General features: G+C 31.6%; 1 protein-coding gene across 1 annotated transcript in view; it reads left to right on the plus strand.

Annotated features, from left to right (window-relative positions):
• LOC143079904 (uncharacterized) overlaps positions 1–21,704 on the plus strand; it is an 86,720-nt gene that overhangs the window by 23,815 nt on the left and 41,201 nt on the right. The window lies entirely within an intron of this gene.

Raw genomic sequence — 21,704 nt, forward strand, 5'->3', positions numbered from 1 at the left:
CAATTGTTCAGTTAGTATAACATAATTGGAAAAGTTCTTTTACTTGCGTTATCAATTTAACAAATTTTTGACATCTGGGGCCTGTTTATCGAAACAGTCTTAGGATAAGGACGTATCCTAAGACCAACTTAGTTCTAAGTGGGTTTATCAAACATGTCGCAACTTAGTAGTCCTAGGAATTGTCCTAACTTAAGGATGCCATTTTAGGTGTCCTAAGATGATCTTAAGATGATCATCACTTAAGGATATATTAAGAATGGTTATTATATTAAAAAAAATATGGCGTGTGTTGGTTGCATTAACTTGAATGCATATTGAATCACAAGCCCTCTTTTAGCAACATTGGTTGCAACATTTGAAAGTTAATTAAAAAGCAAAAAAGCAAAGTTTTAATCTTTTTCACTTTCACTTCACTGTAGTTTTGCATCGGTAAAATTAAGATTTCGTCTCCTGCTCATATTCACACGTTTTTTTTTCAGTAATAACATAGTTGAAGTATTCCGTATTTTTATGAATGATACTCGGGATTTGCCTTTGAACTTTTAAGTATGAAACCGTGACACTTCGAATTCAACTCACTTAAAATTTCACATGATTTTTACCGATTATATGTTTAGCTATAACTGCTTACAATAAGTTTGTTCAATTCTTATATCATGTATATAAAATGTAGTTATAATTTTAACTAATGTTTTGTGTACAATGATAAGATAAAAATTATTTATTACCATTAATCTAAAACTAATATTATTTTCTAATCAGTAATCTTTATAAAATTATAATTACATGCATTGGTTAAATTTGATACAATAATTTTGTAATTTCATTTTTGTTCATCTAATTTGCTAATTTCATTTAATCAATTTTACGGCAATACTTAGGACAGCGATTATGACATCCTAGCAAACATAATCCTATTATAGCTATGATGTGAATGCTGTGACATGTCGTAAGTCGTCCTATAATTATTTCTGTCCTTAGATTAACAAGCCCCTGGTTTGTTTCGAATTAATGTGTTATACTCCATATTTTTTTTTAAAACAAATGAATACAACTTTTATTTTAAAAGTGATCTTGGTTCCAACAAAATTCATATTATTGATGAAAATACTTTGAGACAACTTCCAAACCTTCGATATTTGTGAGTACTGTTTTTATTTTCTTTGAAAGCATTTTGTATATTCGCATGCCTGTTTAGACTCAAACCTAAAATGGGATTTATGAAAAATGGTGCATAAACAAACACAAACATACGTCGAATAGAAAGAATAGCGCAAATATAGCAGAATAATACAAGTACAAATAAAATATATACATGCTCACCTTAAAGTGTTCAATTAATATCTGTTCAAGCTTAATATATATAATGCTGATAGAATTATTCTGTATCAATGGTTTTGTTTGGATGACAGTTAGCGTAAAATTGTATCTCCTTGTCTGTAACTAAGGAAGCCGACATTTTGAAATGCGGAATGTATTGATATGTACTTTCTACAATAAGAAGCAAAAAAACAACAACACATGTTGCAACTTAATATCTTCTTTTATATATTTTTATTAGATTCTGAAGCAGCAAAGAGACCAGAAAACGCCCGGTGTTCACGTTTGACGCCGGAAGCATACATATGACGTCACCTAGTTTAGGGGCAAAAGAGGATAACATCTTTTCGCGGAATTTTCTCAAATGGAAATTCTATACTGATTTAACAATCGAAATTGAATTATCAACTCGTTTTGCATTATAATAGAGATAATTGTACTGTATTTAAAGGATGTTCAACGGTAGTTTTACTGTCGCAAATACCCGTTAAACTGGCTCCGCAACGCGTCTCCAGGTAAACTTAATTTGTGACAGTAAAATCTTAAAATACAATACAGTTATCTCTTAAATTTAAAAAAAAATCTATACCGTATATGTATATATATAGAAGGGTTCAAATCCACATATTATCAACTTTGCCGTCAAACTTAAATATTGTTGACTAAATATTATTTTATCATGTCAACGCATAATGTAAGTAAATGATTAGAAAATTTCAGCAGTGGTACACATGCTCACAGAAATGTTGTTAATACAAATAGAAGCATTATGGTCGAATGAAATCTTCCGCTTTGATAGAAAAAGCATAATATTTTGTTATTTTGCCATTTTTCAAAAGCCATCTTTTGTAAATCAATACCTTCTGTAGTAATTATGTATCAATTAATCTTCACCAAATATTTTTATTTTTCAGATACATGGGAAACAATAATATATCTAGCATCAATTCGATTCCATTTCAAGAAATGCCAAATTTATATCATATGTAAGTAAAAAAAGATATGTGGAACATTTGAAACACATGTGTGTTACTTATACGGCACAACCTTTTACTTTTGCAATGCTAAGATACTGATGATATCATGAAAAGTATAAGGTTTTGTATATATCAATAAAAGTAAAATAGATATACGTCAAAATCGTAAGCACGATTTTGGATTAAATTGATAGTGGATTAAATCTGGTTGTAAAACAGGGTGATATATTGTTGAAAAATAGGGACGAAAGATACTAGAGGGACAGTCAAACTCATAAATCGAAAATAAACTGACAAAGCTATGTGATATATTGTTGAAATTACTCTCCCCCTTTTTTGTCAAAAAAAAAAAGCGACACTCGTCATTAGAGAAGGTATAAATGGTCCTGTGGGCAAATTTAAATTGTGCAATTATTTTTCTTTGGTCTTTACAATTTAATGAAGGTGCATTAGTTACGATTTATAGCATAGTATCTATGATGTGTGTGTATATTTTAATCATAGTATAGAGCTTCGAGATATCTGAAGTAAGGACACATTTTCATAACCACTCTAGATATGGGTAGTTTAAGAAAATAGGTGGATATTTTTGTGCACCAAGATAAATTCCACTGAAAACAACTTCAGAGAGAACAATGCAAGGTTTGCCTATTGTAACATTAATTTACATCTTTGATCCCGGCAAGAATTCCAAACAAATTAGCATAAGCTCATCAAAAATCAGGTGTACATTTTATCTGAAATGACTGTTTTGATTTATAAAACGTATAAAGCAAACATTATAATAGATACATTTTATCGCTTAAGAATCCATTTATTTTATATAGTTAGGCTACGTGTTGATATAATAACACTTTAATTCGATATACTAATAAATAAAGTATAAGGGTTTACGTGAACTACCCTTTTATACTTTGCTTTGTATAAACCCTTGACGACAGACTTTACAGACTTTTTTAAATTGTATTACTGTAAAAAAAATCATTGTTTGTGTCTATAATATATGATGATTACCTTCCAACATCTGTAACCTGTATCAGATAAAAATACAAAGTTGATAAAATCTTTCCTTTCAAATCGCTCACAAACAGTCATGCTAGAAAACCTTTCCTCTGACAACATATCAGTTACAGGTGATCCTCAGGTCACTGTATAAGGTCCAATACTATTTTAAATATGCATTGATGACTTAACTGACTATTTATATCACAGATAAATCAGGCTCTTTGCTGACAATAGCATCATTTACCGACAGATTAAATCAACATCAGATTGCCTTAAACTCCAGGAAGACCTAGAAGGGGCAATACAATGTGAACAAGACTTGCTAATGCAGTTCAGCCCTGACAAATGCAACACACTTCGAGTGATCACAAATAACACACCTATTCATATTTATTATAATATGCACGGTCACATTCTTGAGTCAGCTGAAAAAGCAAAATATTTAGGCATTACTATATCGTCAAATTTAAAATGGAAAAAACACATTCAGAACATGACACCAAAAGCAAATAACACCCTTGCATTCATCAGAAGAATTTTAAAAATAAACTCAGTAACCATCAAATACCGAACATACCAAGTCCAAAACTTGTATACTGCTGCACTTTCTGGGACACTTACACAACATAGAACATTAATTCCATGGGAAAAGTCCAAAGACGTGCAGCGAGATACGTATGCTCCAAATACCAATATACTGAAAGTGTAACAAACATAATTAACACACTTCTCTGGTCAACATTACAAGAAAGGAGATTCAAAAGCTGACTAAAAGTGTTCCATAGATATACAAACAACAAAATTGCCATACCACATATTGACCTACTAATTAAAAGCAAATCAAACACAAGGTCTAGCCACGAATAATAATACCGAAAAATTCGATGCAGCAAAGACAGTTACACATTTTCATTTTTCTGCCAAACTATAAAAGACTGGCACAAATTACCTGAACCAATAGTCTGCAGCACCACTACTGAGTGATTCAGGTAGATTCCACTAGAGAGATGCTTCTTGCCATTTACAAACACCTACATGTTTAATATGGATTTTGTTTTCATTTTATACCAAAAATTATCAATTAAAATTGAAAAATATTACTTACATACACATTTGTTTATATAAAAATTGAAAATCATTATGAAATTTAATAATTAACAATGTTGTTAAACCACCAGACATGCGCCAGAAAATAATAATCAACCAGTTCTGTGTATAAAGAAGAAGAAGAAAAAAAAAACCATACATGTTTTGCGCAAACCTAACAAACTACGACTATGTCTATATCATGTTTATTTTGATCTTTGACTCTGTCAATACCTACACATAATAGCTTATGTTTGTTGCGATTCCTTTTAATTGTGTCTGTTATATATCTATAAAAGATGTGACATTCTAAAATGATTTACATTTGTTTTAATCAAATGTTGAGTAAATATATGTCAAACAATTGTTGGTTCTAATAAGTTGTTCATCAAATGACAACCAAGCATAGATTGATTAAGGTAGATAGGGTGTCTTCCTCCATCTTGGATTTTGAAATACCAGAAAACATCGGTCTAGATCTTTGATATAATGTATAAATGTTGAGAGTAATAGGTAATTCATATGTAAGAAGTTTCATTTCAAAATAGAAAATGAGATGTTTTATCATATTTATGGTTGTATTTTACAAAAAGACAGAAACTTCTGTTTGAATCATTTTTTTCAAACTTTGCCACATAAGGGGAAGCAACTCAAATGTAAGGGCAGATAATTCAGATAAAGGTACTTTTCAATAGAATGTGTAAGAATTTCTTTTTGTTTTATTGGTTTTCCATGCATAATCTATACAAAATCTGTCTGAACAACCTGTAGCATGAAAATAAGCCCGGTGAACTATTCTTCTTATTATTTAAAAAAAAACATGATATAAACTACGTTTTGGCAAATTATTAAAAATTTCCATGGATTATAATTTAGACACCCAATCTACCTTAAATATATTCTACAGTACTATATATTAATATTACAGTTATCTACACAACAACAGAATCACAGATATACCACGAGATGCTTTCTATAACTTATCACAGTTATATAGCCTGTATGTATTTACCTTTATAAGATATATGACAATGTCTTTTCAATGTCCTTACTTATCAATGGATGTGGTTTATTTAATCAAATGTGCAAGTTACAGCAACAAAATATATGATGTTAGCAAGACACCAGGCGTACTAAATTATAATCCTGGTACGTTTGATAACTATTTAAACCACTGGGTCGATGCCACTGCTGGTGGACGCTTCGTTCCCGAGGGTATCACCAGCCCAGTAGTCAACATACCTTAGCCGTATTTGGCACAACTTTTTTGGAATTTTGATTCATCAATGCTCTTCAACTTTCTACATGTTTGGCTTTATCAATATTTCGATTTGAGCGTCACTGATGAGTCTTATATAGACGAAACGCGCGTCTGGCGTACTAAATTATAATCCAGGTACTTTTGATAACTATTATTAGTAATTGCTGCCTTTATAAAAAAAAATCGAAGTCAGAAATGAGTCCATTTCAAATGGACCTTTATTGGTCCTTATGTTTTGTCATAAGCATCGTTCTACATATAAGTAATTCAAATGCTTTAATGTTTTACTGATAATTCAATCATCAACCTCTCTTGTTGCATTTAGAAACTTTAACCAAATTGAATTTCAAAGAAAAGAATTCACAGTTCATTTTAAGGGGTAACACTATACCAAAAAAAGCCTGTCGTTTGATTTTTCTTGTTTTCTTTTATTGATAATAGTTATCAAAGTTACCAGGATTATAATTTAGTACGCCAGACGCGCGTTTCGTCGACATAAGACTCGTCAGTGACTCTCATATCAAAATAGTTATAAAACCAAACAAATACAAAGTTGAAGAGCATTGAGGATCCAAAATTTCAAAAAGTTGTGTCAAATAAGCTAGGCCAAGCTAAACATCTTGTAAAAATCTAAAAAGATTTCAACCATTGGTTAAAAAGCTTTGGCAACTCAAATATGGCATCTTTTACATGCTAGTATCGGCCAAATTTGGAAGTTTCAGAAACATGAGTATAGGGGTTCTGAATGTTAATTATTTAAAAAAATAATCCTAAATTGACAATATCATAGTTAAAATGATAACTGAGGCGAATACCAGTTCACTGATAATCTTGACTTGTATTTTTTTCATTCTTGATTAAACTTGTTGTCCAAACAAAAAAAGGGGTATCAAAGTCAACGCCGAAAAGTGAATGCGAAGGTTCTATTACTTGAAGAAGAATTTTTCTTTTGAAAAAAAAAATTGTCGTTTATTTTTTTCAAAAAACTAACAAATTGGAGAACTATACTAGTCGGTTGTTATTGCAAAAATTTGTAAAAATTAAACCGTCAGTTTTTTACGTATTAAAATTTAAAATACGCCCCCACCCTCAGATTCTTTTAATAAATAAACAAAAAATCCATTTTGATCATACATTATGGCCATAATTTTTTGTGTCTTTCGATCTAGGCCTTAGATATTTGTGATGTGGATGTATCATTATAGAATTAAGTGTCTTGCATCATGATGACCTTCGTGTGACCTTTAAATTTGACCTTAAGGTCACGAAGCACAACCAGGCAATAATTTCTTCGTCTTTTGACCTAGAACTTAGATCTTTGGCATGTAAATGAATCATCATGAGGTGATATGCCACTTAAAAAATTTGACCTTTATGTGATCTTCAACTATGACCTCGAGGACGATAAACCTTTTTTTGGTGAGAAACACTTGTGCAGGCCATGACTTTACTACTGTTATGAATTAATAATCTAAACGCTAAAACATACATTCTACTCAAGCTTAAATCGACCATACAACAATATAGACACACATTATGACATATCAACACATGCCATGCACCCGGAATACATAATGGACATGTTGTTACATAAAATTGTTTTTAAAAGGTATAGTTTCTTTTGAAGCGCAGTGTACATACTTAACTACTCAACACAATGGTTTATTTTCAATTACACAAGATGTTAAAATAAAAAAAGGGTGTAACCGATTTTTGTGTTTGAGATACGAGCTGAGACCTCAACTTAAGCACGAGACACCAAAAATACATAGGATACTTTAAAATATCAACCCCCATCCCCCTTTACCTCTAGTCAATGTAGAAAAGTAAACGCATAACAATACGCACATTAAAATTCAGTTCAAGAGAAGTCCGAGTCCGATGTCAGGAGATATAACAAAAGAAAATAAATAAAATGACAATAATACATAAATAACAACAGACTACTAGCAAATAACTGACATGCCAGCTCCAGACCTCAGTTAAACTGATTGTAAGTTAATGTCTTTATCATATGAATATCAGGCACAATCCCTCCCGTTAGGGGTTTAGTATCATACTATCATAAAAATATATGAGAAAAACATAACCCGTCTCATACCAACAACTGTTTTTTTTGTGGGTTTTTTAAATAAATGTGTTTAGTTCCGATGCAAAGACCCTATAAATGAATCAACATTAAAGCCAAAATATGCAATCTTTAATGTCCTGAAAACAGTATCGTAACTATATCCCTTCTTGATAAGTCTGTTTAAAGGTTTTGTAAGCTTTTGAGGGAAATACTGACTTTTTTGTGCTTTGTAGAGAATATTACCATTAGAGATTGGATGGGAAATACCTGAACGTATAAGATGTCTGCATGTTGAGTTTTATTTACGAATTATTTCCTTATACCGATGATAAAATTTAGTAAATGTTTTGACTAGTTTGTGATATCGAAAACCCTGGTGTTATAATTTTTCAGTAATACAAAATTTCTCTCCCTAAAATCTAATACGTTATAGTTCGCTTTTATGTTAAACTGTTACACCACTATCCCATGTTAGGGGAGGGTTGGGATCCTACTTACATGTTTAACTCCACCATATTATGTATGTGCCTGTCCCAAGTTAGGAGCGTGTAATTTAATCATTGTCGTTTGTTGATGTGTTACATATTTTTTTTCGTTCATATTTTGTACATAAATTAGGCCGTTAGTTTTCTCGTTTGAATTGTGTTACATTTGTCATTTTGTGGCCTTTTATAGCTGACTATGCGGTGTTGGTTTGTTCATTGTTGAAAGCCATACGGTGACCTATAATTGTTAATTTCTGTGTTATTTGGTCTCTTGTTAGATTTGTCTCATAGGCAATCATACCACATCTTCTTTTTTCTTAACTCATTTCACCTCTCATTCCAACAAACATCACACTGCAGTCACATATTTTTTTAATTATTATACAGAATCTCTCTTCAGTCATAATCCTGAATTGAGACTTGGGAGGAACATTTTTCACTTGGCTTATTGGCAATCACACCACATTATCGTTTATATATTTACTTCAAAATTGCATTCACCAATTCGGAAAGATACACAAACATGACAAAAGCACAACAAAAAAAAAAGAAACTAATTTCGCTATCCCTTCGAAAAGAGTTTTATAAAGCAAAAATTACATGTTCTATTTATATCATTCATGTTTAGTTTCAGTTTCATTCCTGACTCTAAATTTAGACTTTACTTTCCCCAAAAATTGCGGACGAATAGAAGACACCCGTTTTTTTTTCTACACATGGGAGGATAAAGGTTGAAAACAGAGACTAGAAAGATATTATTTTTCTTATTCAGATAATTGTAATTATAGTGCATTATTCCCTCAGTATCTTCTATTGATTTATATGAATATAAATCGTGTAATAAAAAAATTAATTGCAATTAAACAAATTTTGCCAGCATTTTTTAACACACAATTTCACATGTAAATTATGAATTATTCATAACCTACAAATTAACGTTGCTATTACTAAGCCCACGGTCTATTTCATTCAAAACTAGTGTTTTCCAAAACAAAGTATCATGGAGTAAATTAAGTTTTAATATCAATCGATTTGGTACAAAGATCTACCAACAGAAGCATTATATAACTGTCTTATGGTTTATTTATTTGATTAAAGTCTTATTGTGAATGAGCTATCATCATTTGAGGAGGAATGGTGATGGGGCTTGGATGTAATTAAAAAAAAAACAGGACAGGAGTGTTGATTAAAAAAAGGCAGGATGAGAAACTTGGCAAAATAAAAGCAGAATGACAATTTATGTAAAAAATGTCAGGATAAACTAACCAAAAAGGCGAGTCCGAAAGAGTGTAAAATAAAAATGCCGGAAAAAAATTACACATAAAAATTACAAGACCAAATTATTAATCCTAGCTCCTTATCCCACACTTAAAATTAAATGGAAGCTCCTTAGACCTTTGACTTTTTATACTCTAATTTATTATATGTACAAAGGTAGCCTTGGTAAAAAAAACAGCAGTTATGGTCCTTTCTGTTTTCCCTTCTTTTGTAACATGCTGAATTTCTTTTGTAAATCATGGAATTTTTCCTATTATGTCTCTTTGAAAAGCCATTTATGGAACATGTGTAACTGTAAATGGATTAAAAGATTGAATACATAACAATACGTGTACAGCTGCTTTCAGTAAACATTCGAATCATGATCTTTTAAAAACTTCCATATTGCAAGTGATTTTAAAACACAGCAATGAATCAGGCTATGAGTAATAGTTATCTGTTCTTAGGTGTTCTGTAACCCCTTAATTAAAACAACCTACTACATGTACAAGCGACACCAAAAGGTTTTTTGGGGCTTTATTCTTAAAAAATGATGATAGAAACTTATAAGATAAAAATTATCCGAATCCGTGTTTATAGTATTGATTGGTTCAAAATGACAACACAGGTCTTTGCGATGTACTCATAACTATTCCATTTCGTTATTATGTATTGTTCTAAATTCTATTTACATACGACAAAAAGGGGAACATCACAAAACGCTATGGTACGTTGATGTGTTTTATTATTTTTAAGTCTAAGAGTAACACTCCTGTTTGATAGTAGACTATTCGCACTGTCTAGACGACAGAGTGGAATTATAACAACATGTGAATAGAACTGTTCTTTCACAGTGAACTTTGTCAAAAATGACAAACATTGATATTAAAATGATAAAACCTTATTTTCAATTGATAATATAGTGTTTATTGTCTATGCTATATATCATTTTCCAAAATTGATTACTAATACCTGACAGATTCGTGGTTCGTATATATATCTACTGTAAATTGTATATGAACGTAATTATAACCTAGTTGTTTAACTTGTATTTCCTTCTCATAATAGTCTTGGTCTTTCATACCACTTCATTAAATCTTTGAAAAAAAGGTTTTAAAATTCTAAGATAAAATTTCGAAAATGATACACATAATATGGTATTGATAACAATCAATTTACAGGTTAACACATACACAACAAGGATACATTTGATGTTTGTCTCTATGAGTTAATCAATATACTTCAAGTACGAAAAGTCATTTATTAGGATTTTCTGTTAATAAAGTCTGCAAGCCATGTAGAATTTCCTCGATTGAAATACGTATGTTCAAATAAAATTAACGGTATCAATTTTCTTGCACCAGATGCGCATTTCGACAATACATGTCTCTTCAGTGATGCTCGTGGCCAAAATATTTGAAATCCAAAGCTTATATAAAAGATGAAGAGCTATAATCCAAAAGGTCCAAAAAGTATAGCCAAATCCGTGAAAGAAATCAGAGCTTTGTATGAGGGAGATACATTCCTTAATTTATAATAATTTCTATCATTTTGTAACAGCAAATTTTAATAACATAAAAAAAACCCGTATTTTCATGCCAGTTGCCTCGATCGAAATACGTATGTTCAAACACTCATTGATACTATTATGTCTGTTCGCATAATATAATAATACAATATAGGAAACGTTATCAGTCGACTTACTTTAAATTCACAATATTTCATTATTATTACTAGATTCAACAGACTCTGTTTAGTCTTACCGATGATTAAAAAAAGAAATGAGGAAACGAAAAAACACTAATAACTTTCACAGTCAGCTCGGTAACAATCCCCACAAAAGAGACAGACAATTTTTATTAACACGATAAAACTTGATACGTTTCATCCATTTGCACTTAGTAAATTGAGTATATCGAGTTTGGTCTCAATCATAAATCGGACCGACACGACATTGTTTTGCAATGTACCCGACAGAATGTTCAGATTTATAATTCTTCAAATTATCTCACAATAAAAATGTAAACAAGATACTGTCCATACAGAGTTATGCGTTCGTCAACATGACAAATTTGTATGAATTGTAAGTAACAAAGTCATGTTGATTTCTTCGGGTTTACAACGCATTCGATGAAAACAAGTTTGGCGTCAATTACTAAGTATTAATGTAGTATGATTCTTCGAATTGAGTGTGTTTAACACTGACTTTAGTAAAAAAAAAACACATATTTATGAGGCATCGCCATTTCAATATAATATTGATTAACTATTTTAAATAAACTAAATTATACCCGGATTGCAATTTGATATTTGCACCAAACACGCGTTTCGTTTACAAAAGACTCATCAGTGACACTCAAAACACAAAAATATTAAAAAGGCCAAATAAAGTACGAAGTTAAAGAGCATTTAGGACCAGAAATTCCTTAAAGTTTTGCAAAATCACATATATTGACTAACGTCTTAAAATTGACAATGAGTGTCAGTTGAACACAAAACTTTACGATGAAAGAGACGAATTTAGATTCCCAATTGTGATCTGTACATATCTATGTAGCAAAACTTCCGTAGAGCCTGCATACATAGAACAGTAAACCAACTAATTTTCGCCTCTCTAGCGTGGAGAAAAGCATTCCGAATGTAATTCTTAGGTCTTTACTTCCTCATTTGCCAATATAACGTGAATTGGAAAATCGCAAAACTAAATCTCGGCAAATTAGCTAGTAAGCCTTAAAAATACAAAATTAAGAATCGGCGACAATAAGTTGGTTTACAGTATATATCCCCGTTGATAATATATTTAAGGTCATGTATTTTCTATCAGCATTTCCTTGATCAAGGGTTGTTGTTCACAAGAATGATAATATATTCTTTTATCTTTAATAAACGTATTTATAACTATTTCATTTGGTTATTATGTACTGTTTTAAATTTTATTAACATACGAAAGAAGTGAACCACACAAAACGTTATGTTATGTTGAGGTGTTTAATGTATTAAGTCGAAGAGAAACACCCCTGGTTGTTATGTAGACTATCCTCGTTGTCTAGACGACAGAGTGAAAATTGTAACAACATGTGAAGAGGACTGTTAACACGTCCTTAAACAGTGAACTTTGTCATTCAGATACCATACACAACATTTCAAAAATGACAAACATTGATATTAACATGAAAAAACGTTATTGGTCCGTGTATATCTGCGTCCATTCGTTTTTCGTTTTGAAATATCAAAAACAAAAAACAAAAAACGAAAGTGTTTTCATTTTTCGTTTTTGATTTCATAAAAACCAAAATGAAAAACGAAAGTGTTTTCATTTTTCGTTTTTGATTTCTTAAAAATTAAAATGAAAAACAAAAGTGTTTTCATTTTTCAATTTTGATTTCTCAAAAACTAAAATCGAAAAATGAAAGTGTTTTCATTTTTCATATTTCATTTTGGATTTCACAAAAACAAAAAACGAAAAACGAAAGTGTATTTATGTTATCTTTCCAACACAGTTTAATTGTCATTCAAAAAATGACAATGTTGTCATTTGTCATTCATTTAAAGGTCGTTAAAGTATACATGCACAGCGGTTGTCAGATCAATACTACTTTAATCGAAGATAATGTCGACGGATGCAAAAGTCTTTAGCAATCGGAACAATATGGATGCGTGAACTTTATTACTTTTAAGTTTAGAAAGGTCGATCCAAGATTATTAGAATTGATGACCAAGATCCATCTGCCAGTATTTTACGAACTACGAGGACGATAATGTATTTTGCTTGATTCAATTTTCAAAATTTCCGCAATTTCACAATTCAAACTGGGATATTAAATTGGTTTGTCCTTAGGAGCCTATAAGGTATTAATTTTGCTTATTTGTGAAGACTATAAGGTGACATTAACTAGAGGTTGTTGATGGGGGATTATGGAATTGGGAATAGTGGACAAAAAATATAAATAATAGAGACAATGGACCAAGAAATAAATAAAATAGCTAGAATAATGGTGTTAAAATGTAATGATAAGAGAATAATTGTCAAAAAGTATAAAGAATAGAGAAATATGGCATAAAATATCACAGAATACAGAAATTAAGAACCCCGAATCCAGACCATCATACAAGTTGCCTTAATGAACGTTAGTTTGTCTCTGGGAGATTGCTATTGGTTATCATATGGTTTCTCTTTATTTCTATGTCTATTAATTCAGAAGTATGTATCATTATTTACCAACATTTTGCATATCACATTATAAAAAAAGACTATTATTTTGCATACTACCACAGATTTCCGGTAATTGTTCTGCATAGACCACACCACAACATAGTCCCTGTAAATTTTTTTAAAGTGGACCTCAGTTACACACCCTACCCCATCATTACATAAAAGTTAATAAACAAATGTCTACGGAAATACTTCTGTCCGAAAAATGTGTAAAGGGGAGCTTGGTAGTTGATGTCTGCTGGAGAAAAAAATCAAGGTTGCTGTTTAGCTTATTTTTTTTCAAAGATAGGTCCAAAGTTGGGGTCAAACACCGAACCCCATCCTTACCAAAAATGTAATAAAAATTGTCCTCACTAGGTGCAAAGGGAAGCTGGGTAGCTGGGGTCTACAGTAGAAAAATCCAGGGTGTTGTTCTGCTTATTTTATTTTCTAAAGTAGGTCTAAAGTTGAGGTCGTATACCCTACAAAAACCCTTACCAGACAGTTAATAAAAAAATTCTGCGGCAATACTTTTATCTGCTGTAGGTGAGAACGTAAGCTAGAGATCTAGGTCCTACTTGATCAAAATTACAAGTTAATTTATAGCACGGATTAATCTTTTTTAAGGTAATAAATAATTTATTTGCCCACCATACTTTGAATACAAAAAATAAACCTTTTGTCCAGTCATATTTAAGCGAAATCCACTAGTTCAGAGGTAGAATGTTTTGTAAAAACAGTTTTGTGTGGCAAAAAAAAGTTAAAGCACGAGTGCAACTTTCTTTCCTTTTAATGCAGAATTATTATTACTTTTCATGAACTATTTGACAGGATGCCGATAATAAGGAAAGCTATTTCACCCAATAGTGCAATTTTGCCATCATTAAAAAAAATCATAATTATTTACCATTCTAATAGTGTTGACTATTTAAAATGTAAAGCGGGCAGTACGCTGTGTAATATATCTAAAGCGATTGATTTTGGCTTTATATAACTAATAATAACATAAGATGTATGTTTCATTATAATTCGTTATTCTGATTGGCTAACTGCACATCTCATGTTAAATTACACAACGAAAATCATTATTCATGATGACACGAGGTCCCACAATAAAGTGCAAAGGTGAATTTAATAAAAACTTGATAAAAATCGTGTTTTCATGATCCTAGCTAAAACATGTAATTATGAATATTGAATGCTTCTTTTTGTAACTTCATAGGGTTGTAAAAGCGTTGACCGTGCGTACATTTTCAGAATGAAGCGCTTCCGCTTTTCATACAAAATGTATTTCGGTCATCGCTTTACACCTCAATGAAGTAACAAAAAAAAAAGCATTCAATTCTTAAATAAACCAGAAATGAAATTTTAAAATTCATTGAAAAGTGTCTTTGACTGCTTAATTATATTTTAAAAACTGATGATATAATGGTTATATATTAACAAAAACATTTTAAGTACATTTGAGTCTTATGCAATATTTGTTTTTATATATTTGAAAACTGACTGCTACCGACTGGTTGCTTGAGCCTGGTCTCACAAACTCCGCATTTTCATTACAGCCGATTACATTGAGTGTGTAGACAAAGGTAATATCTTTGGATCGCTTGTTTGTTAGCTGAACTATGAAGTAACTAGGTATGGTATACCACCCTCATGTAAAAGGAGCCTAGTCCTACAGACAGATTGATTGGTTATTAGTCTACTCTTAAAGGAGGGTAGTTTACCTAACCTAATAATACAAGCAAGCTAACCAAGGATAGGCTACCTTTGCCTACACATTCAGTGCAATCGGCTGTAACTTTTTTACATTACAGGTTGCAACACCTTGCCAAATCATTAGGTTCCAATAAACGTTTGAAAAATTTAGTTAATGTGCTTTCCCATAGGGTTTTATGCAGAACAATTACCGGAAATTTATTATGGAAACTTCATCAACATCAAACTCGAAATCTAAGTAAACAATGAAGTTACTCACATTAAAAAAGGTTGAGACATTGAAGGCCAAATCTTTTTTTTTATTCTTGCGTGTCTTATTATAATCAGACGGTAAATTTAGAGTTTACAAAGAAATTTAATATTAAGACAAACATTAATGTCGAGTTTCATTGGTGAAATTAACACTACAATACAAATAAAGGATTCTCAAATGATCATGACTTTTGCTTGTAGTAAAATGATCAATGAATGAATCAATCAATCAATCAATCAAACAATTGATCAATCAATAAAATTGAGACTGGAAATAAAAAATGTGTCAAAGAAACAACAGTCAGCCTTACCAAAGAGCACAGCCGAAGGCCACCAATGAGTCTTCAACACAACGAGAAAATCCGGGCTTCAGCTGGTCTCTAAATAAAAATATATACTAGTAATGTGAAAATGGACGTCACACTTAACTTAGACAAACAAAAAACATAAAACAACTAACAAAGATCAGAGTCTACTGTTTTGGGACAGGCGCAAAAATACGGCGGGGCTAAACATGCTTTGTTAGATCTCAACCCTCCCGCTATACAATTATATCTAGCTCATGTAGAATAAACAAACACACAACAATATGCACAGAGAAACTCAGTTTAAAAGAAATCCGAGTCCGATGACAAAATAGTAAACAAAAGAAACTACACAAAACGAATATGATTCATAAATTAACAAAGAACTACTAGCAGTAACTGACATGCCAGCTCCAGACCCCAATCAAAAATATCGAAAGAATATATAGATATAAAAAGATGTGCATGGTATGAGTGCCAATGAGACAACTCTCCATCCAAGTCACAGGGTGTAGAAGGAAACTTTTATAGGTTAAAGTACCCTCTTCAACACGAATCCTTGGCTCACACCGAAAAGCAAGTTATAAGGATCCTCCAAAATGACTAGTGTAAAACCATTCAAACGGGAAAACCAAAGGTCTAAACTCTATATATAAATAGAGGCTTCGAAGAGCCTGTGTCGCTCACCTAGGTCTATGTGTTTTTGGTGATGGTGATGTGTTCGTAGATCTTACTTTACAAAACATTGTGATGCTTACAATGATCTCTATCTATAAAGAACTTAGCCTAGTAGTTTCAGTGGAAAATATTTTGTAAAAATGTACAAACTTATGAAAATTGTTAAAAATTTACTATAAAGGGCAATTACTCCTTAAGGGTTCAATTGACCATTTTCGTCATGTTAACTTATTTGTAGGTCTTACTTTGCTGTACATTATTAATGTTTACAGTTTATCTCTATCTATAATACTATTCAAGAAAATAACCAAAAGCTGCAAAATTTTCTTAAAATTACCAATTCAGGGGCAGCAACATAACAACAGGTTGTCTGATGCATCTGAAAATTTCAGGGCAGATAGATAATGACCTAATAAACAATTTTACCCATGTCAGATTTGCTCTTAATGCTTTGATTTTTGAGATATAAGCCAAAATCTTCATTTTACTCCTATGTTCTATTTTTATCCATGGCGACCATCTTGGTTAGTTGGCAAGGTCACCGGACACATTTGTTATACTAGATACCCCAATGATGATGATGGCTAAGTTTGGTTGAATTTGGCCCAGTAGTTTCAGAGGAGAAGATTTTTGTAAAAGTTACGACGACGGACGACGGACGCCAAGATAAAAGAAAAGCTCACTTGACACTTCGGGCCGGGTGAGCTAAAAAACGAGAGGCGAGAACGACATCAACAAACGACAACTATTGTTTTTTGTGTGATTTTTTTATAACTAGACCAAATATTTCATGATTTTTTATTATCTAGGACTGTATTTTTGATTAACAATTGATAACCAAGTTTAATAAAATCATATGTGTGTATAGCAAACATATTAACTTTGGCTTGAAAGACGTCTATTTAATTGTTTTCGACTCGCTCTGCTCGGTCGGAAAAATTGACAAGAATAAAATCCTAAGATTGAACGCGTTCGTTCAACAATCTTATTAAAATTAATATATATATTAATTTTCTCATACACATAAGTATTACGAAATTAGAGATATACATTTTGATTAGATTAGTTCGTCTAATTTACAAATGTAGTGTTATCTGTAGTAAATTTACTGACTTCTTTAATAAAGGATTTGAATAAGAATGTGTCCATACCACGTAAATGCCCCACTCGCACTATCATTTTCCATGTCTAGTGGACCGTGGAATTGAGGGTCAGAACTCTATATTTGGCATTGAAATTAAAAAGATCATATGATATAGAATATGTGAACTGAGTTTCAAAAAAAATATATCTGTACATTAACTTCACTTTCAAGCATAGAGATGTGATTTTTTTTCTGAGACAAGTGCTTGTGACAATCCAAAAGAACTTGCAGTCATTCGATGTTCAGTACTTCAGTACTTTGATTGTTTGAAAACGAGGTAAAAATACCCTGCCACATTCGGTATGTGTTTTTGTTAGACCTTTTTTTCCCTTCTGTTTTGTATCGATCTCATACGTTAAGCCCCTTTCCACTGATTTGTATAGTTTATTCTTATGCTGTGCTGTAACAAAACTGTCCCGGCTGTTTACAAGCATGTTAAACGCCACAATATATTGCATGTGCCTGCTCCAACTCAGGAGCATGTAGTTCAATGGTTTTCGTTTGTTGATGTCTTTTATATGTGTTTTTCGTAATTCATGTTGTTTTAAAATAGGCTGTTATTTTTTTCAATTGAACTGTTTCATATTTTTCAATTCATGGACTATTGTAGCCGACAATACCGTATGTTTTTTCTCATTGTTGAAGATTATATGGTTGCCTATATATAATTGCTTACATCCACTACATTTGAACTTTGTTGGATAGTTGACTCATTTGCATTAATACCAAATCTCCTTATTAAAAGTTGAGGGGTGTGTGTGTTTCTTTGGAAAATTTCAATGTTTTTCTCCCAGATCACCCAGTTTGAATAGAATATTTTGACATTTTGCTGTGCTCTTGGATTTGAGTTCAGAGCCGACCAAAGCTCACGGCCTGTTGGTGGGTAGTTGATGACTATATGGTAAGCTCTGGATGTCTTTTTGAGTATTGCATACAGTGATGTGGTGATGTCTTCATGCCATGCATTGTCCCATTACTTTATATAGACAGCTTATCAGTCAACCTGATCTATCAAGTAGCTCTCCTCGCCTTTTGTATAGTCAGACGAAAAACAAGATATAAACTGACTTAGCTTGGTATATACATGTTTATTTAATATACTCATATAAATATAAAAAAGAAGATGTGGTATGATTGTCAATGAGACAACTCTCCACAAGAGACCAACATAACACAGAAATTATCAACTATAGGTCATCGTACGGCCTTCAACAATGAGCAAAGCCCATACCGCATAGTCAGATATAAAAGGCCCCGAAATGACAATGTAAAACAATTCAAACAAGAAAACTGACTAATTTATGCACAAAAATTGAACGAAAAACAAAAATGTAACACATAAACAAACGACAACCACTGAATTACAGGCTCCTGACTTGGGACAGGCACATACATTTTGAATGTGGCGGGGTTAAACATGTTAGCGGGATCCCAAATTCAAGTCAAATTGATATTTTAAAACCACATAAAAGTTAAAAAGTGTAAAAAAAAAATATTTTAATAAATGTTGAAAATATTATTGTGTTTGTGAGTGGAAAACTACTTAAAATTGTAGAAATATTCAAAAGTAGCTCTCGCGTTTTTGTTCTGCGGCTACGTTAACGGAACATCAATCAAGTAATCGATCTTCATGACTATGGCTTCAATATTTAATGGTATAAAATATCATATTCTGCTCGTAGACTCAAAAAGACTTCAAGTTGGAATAGATCTACGAAGACTAAAGAACGTTCATGTGTGGTTTAGCAATTGTACATGCCCCCGAAACCGACGTCCAGATATTGTTCGGAAGATGTTTTGAGAAGTTCCGATGCGACCGGACAAGTAAAATTAAACTGTTACAGTATATTACAGAACACAAACTGGCTATCTTTGCTGTAAATACAAGTTAAAAACCTGACATGGTTTACATTAAAGCTAAAAATCCCAATCCCACGGCATCAAATAATTTAAAAAAAAAACATATGACCTTTAACATTGGAGGTCTAAACTAGAATTGAGCCGTGTCCAGGTCCGAAATAGAAAATAAAGAGATGTGGAGTAAATGTACACGGGACAAAATTGCACACAATATATAGAAAAAATACAAATTATTAATGAACAGGGCTTTTATGCCTGTTCTTCATCTTGAAAGGAGCTGGAGGGTCTTCAACGAGGAACTAGACCATTGATCCTCATTATACAAAAGTAACATAGGTTAGTGCTTCGGACTATACAAAAACATAAGTTCCTGGTTCGATGCCCGTTCCGGTGAGAAAATTTCCAATCCACTATTAATAAATATGTTTAAACTAACAATAGCCACACACTTGACTTTGTGGATTACATTATTTTTTTCATCATCCTACATATGTCTTTTGATATTGTTCATACATGTACATACTAAAAGTCTTACACTGTATCTATATATTTTGCTCCGAGAACATAATAAAATAGATAAATTAAAACTTGCGCTTTAGATTAAGAAAGGGTGTGAAAGATTTTGTATCATTTTTTTCCAGTTCTTCTGGAGTCCTTGAGCCCTTCCCTCGCCAACAATATATAGTTTGCTTTATTTGTAAAAGAGGCTAGTTACGCTACAATATTATCATCTTAGATTAACCTCTCCAAATTTAAAAGTAAAGATCACGCACCCTTATTGTTTAGATTGATAAAGACTTTTGCATCCGTCGACATTATCTTCGATTAAAGTAGTATTGATCTGACAACCGCTGTGCATGTATACTTTAACGACCTTTAAATGAATGACAATTGACAACATTGTCATTTTTTGAATGACAATTAAACTGAGTTGGAAAGATAACATAAATACACTTTCGTTTTTCGTTTTTTGTTTTTGTGAAATCAAAAATGAAAAATGAAAACACTTTCATTTTTCGATTTTAGTTTTTGAGAAATCAAAATACTTTTGTTTTTCGTTTTTTGTTTGTGAAATCAAAAACGAATGACAATTAAACTGAGTTGGAAAGATAACATAAATACACTTTCGTTTTTCGTTTTTTGTTTTTGTGAAATCAAAAATGAAAAATGAAAACACTTTCATTTTTCGATTTTAGTTTTTGAGAAATCAAAATACTTTTGTTTTTCGTTTTTTGTTTGTGAAATCAAAAACGAAAAACGAAAACACTTTTGTTTTTCATTTTAATTTTTAAGAAATCAAAAACGAAAAATGAAAACACTTTCGTTTTTCGTTTTGGTTTTTAAGAAATCAAAAACGAAAAATGAAAACACTTTTTGTTTTTCATTTTGGTTTTTATGAAATCAAAAACGAAAAATAAAAACACTTTCGTTTTTTGTTTTTTGTTTTTGATATTTCAAAACGAAAAACGAATGGACGCAGATATACACGGACCGTTATGTCCTAAGAATTGTATTGTGTTTATTGTCTATGCTATAGAATGACTTTTAAATAATCGCTTGTCGGAATAACGACTGATATAAAAACTAAATAATAAAGCGATCGCTACTTTGTGGTCATAATCCCCAAATGGACCGATTCGAAATTGGTTTCACAGTGTAAGGTCGGAGGCAGAATAGTCATCAATTCGGTAAATATACCTACTGTTGCATATTCGAGAATATAAAACGTAACTTAACTGTCTGTGGGTTTTTAAAGCGAGTAATTGGGGTATTGCAGGAGAAACTTACTCTGTTTATGCACCAGATTTTGTCCTTTTAGATTTCCTCTTGGTAAATTTATTAGATTTGAACATCAACAGCTGCTATTGTATATAATTATATATTCCAGATATCTTTATAACAACAAGATACAGTCTATAGAGAGTGATACGTTTGTCAACTTGACAAGTATGTATCATCTGTAAGTAACGATGTCATCTAGTTTTTATTTATAAAATGCATTCGTTGAAACCAAGTTCGGCGTTCAATTAGCGTTTACTAAGTGTAGAGAATATTTAAAATTGTTTTACAGCGAATTTAGAAAAAAATAGTT

Source organism: Mytilus galloprovincialis, chromosome 6 (assembly GCF_965363235.1).
Source record: "Mytilus galloprovincialis chromosome 6, xbMytGall1.hap1.1, whole genome shotgun sequence".
In the NCBI taxonomy this organism is placed as follows: Eukaryota; Metazoa; Mollusca; class Bivalvia; order Mytilida; family Mytilidae; genus Mytilus; species Mytilus galloprovincialis.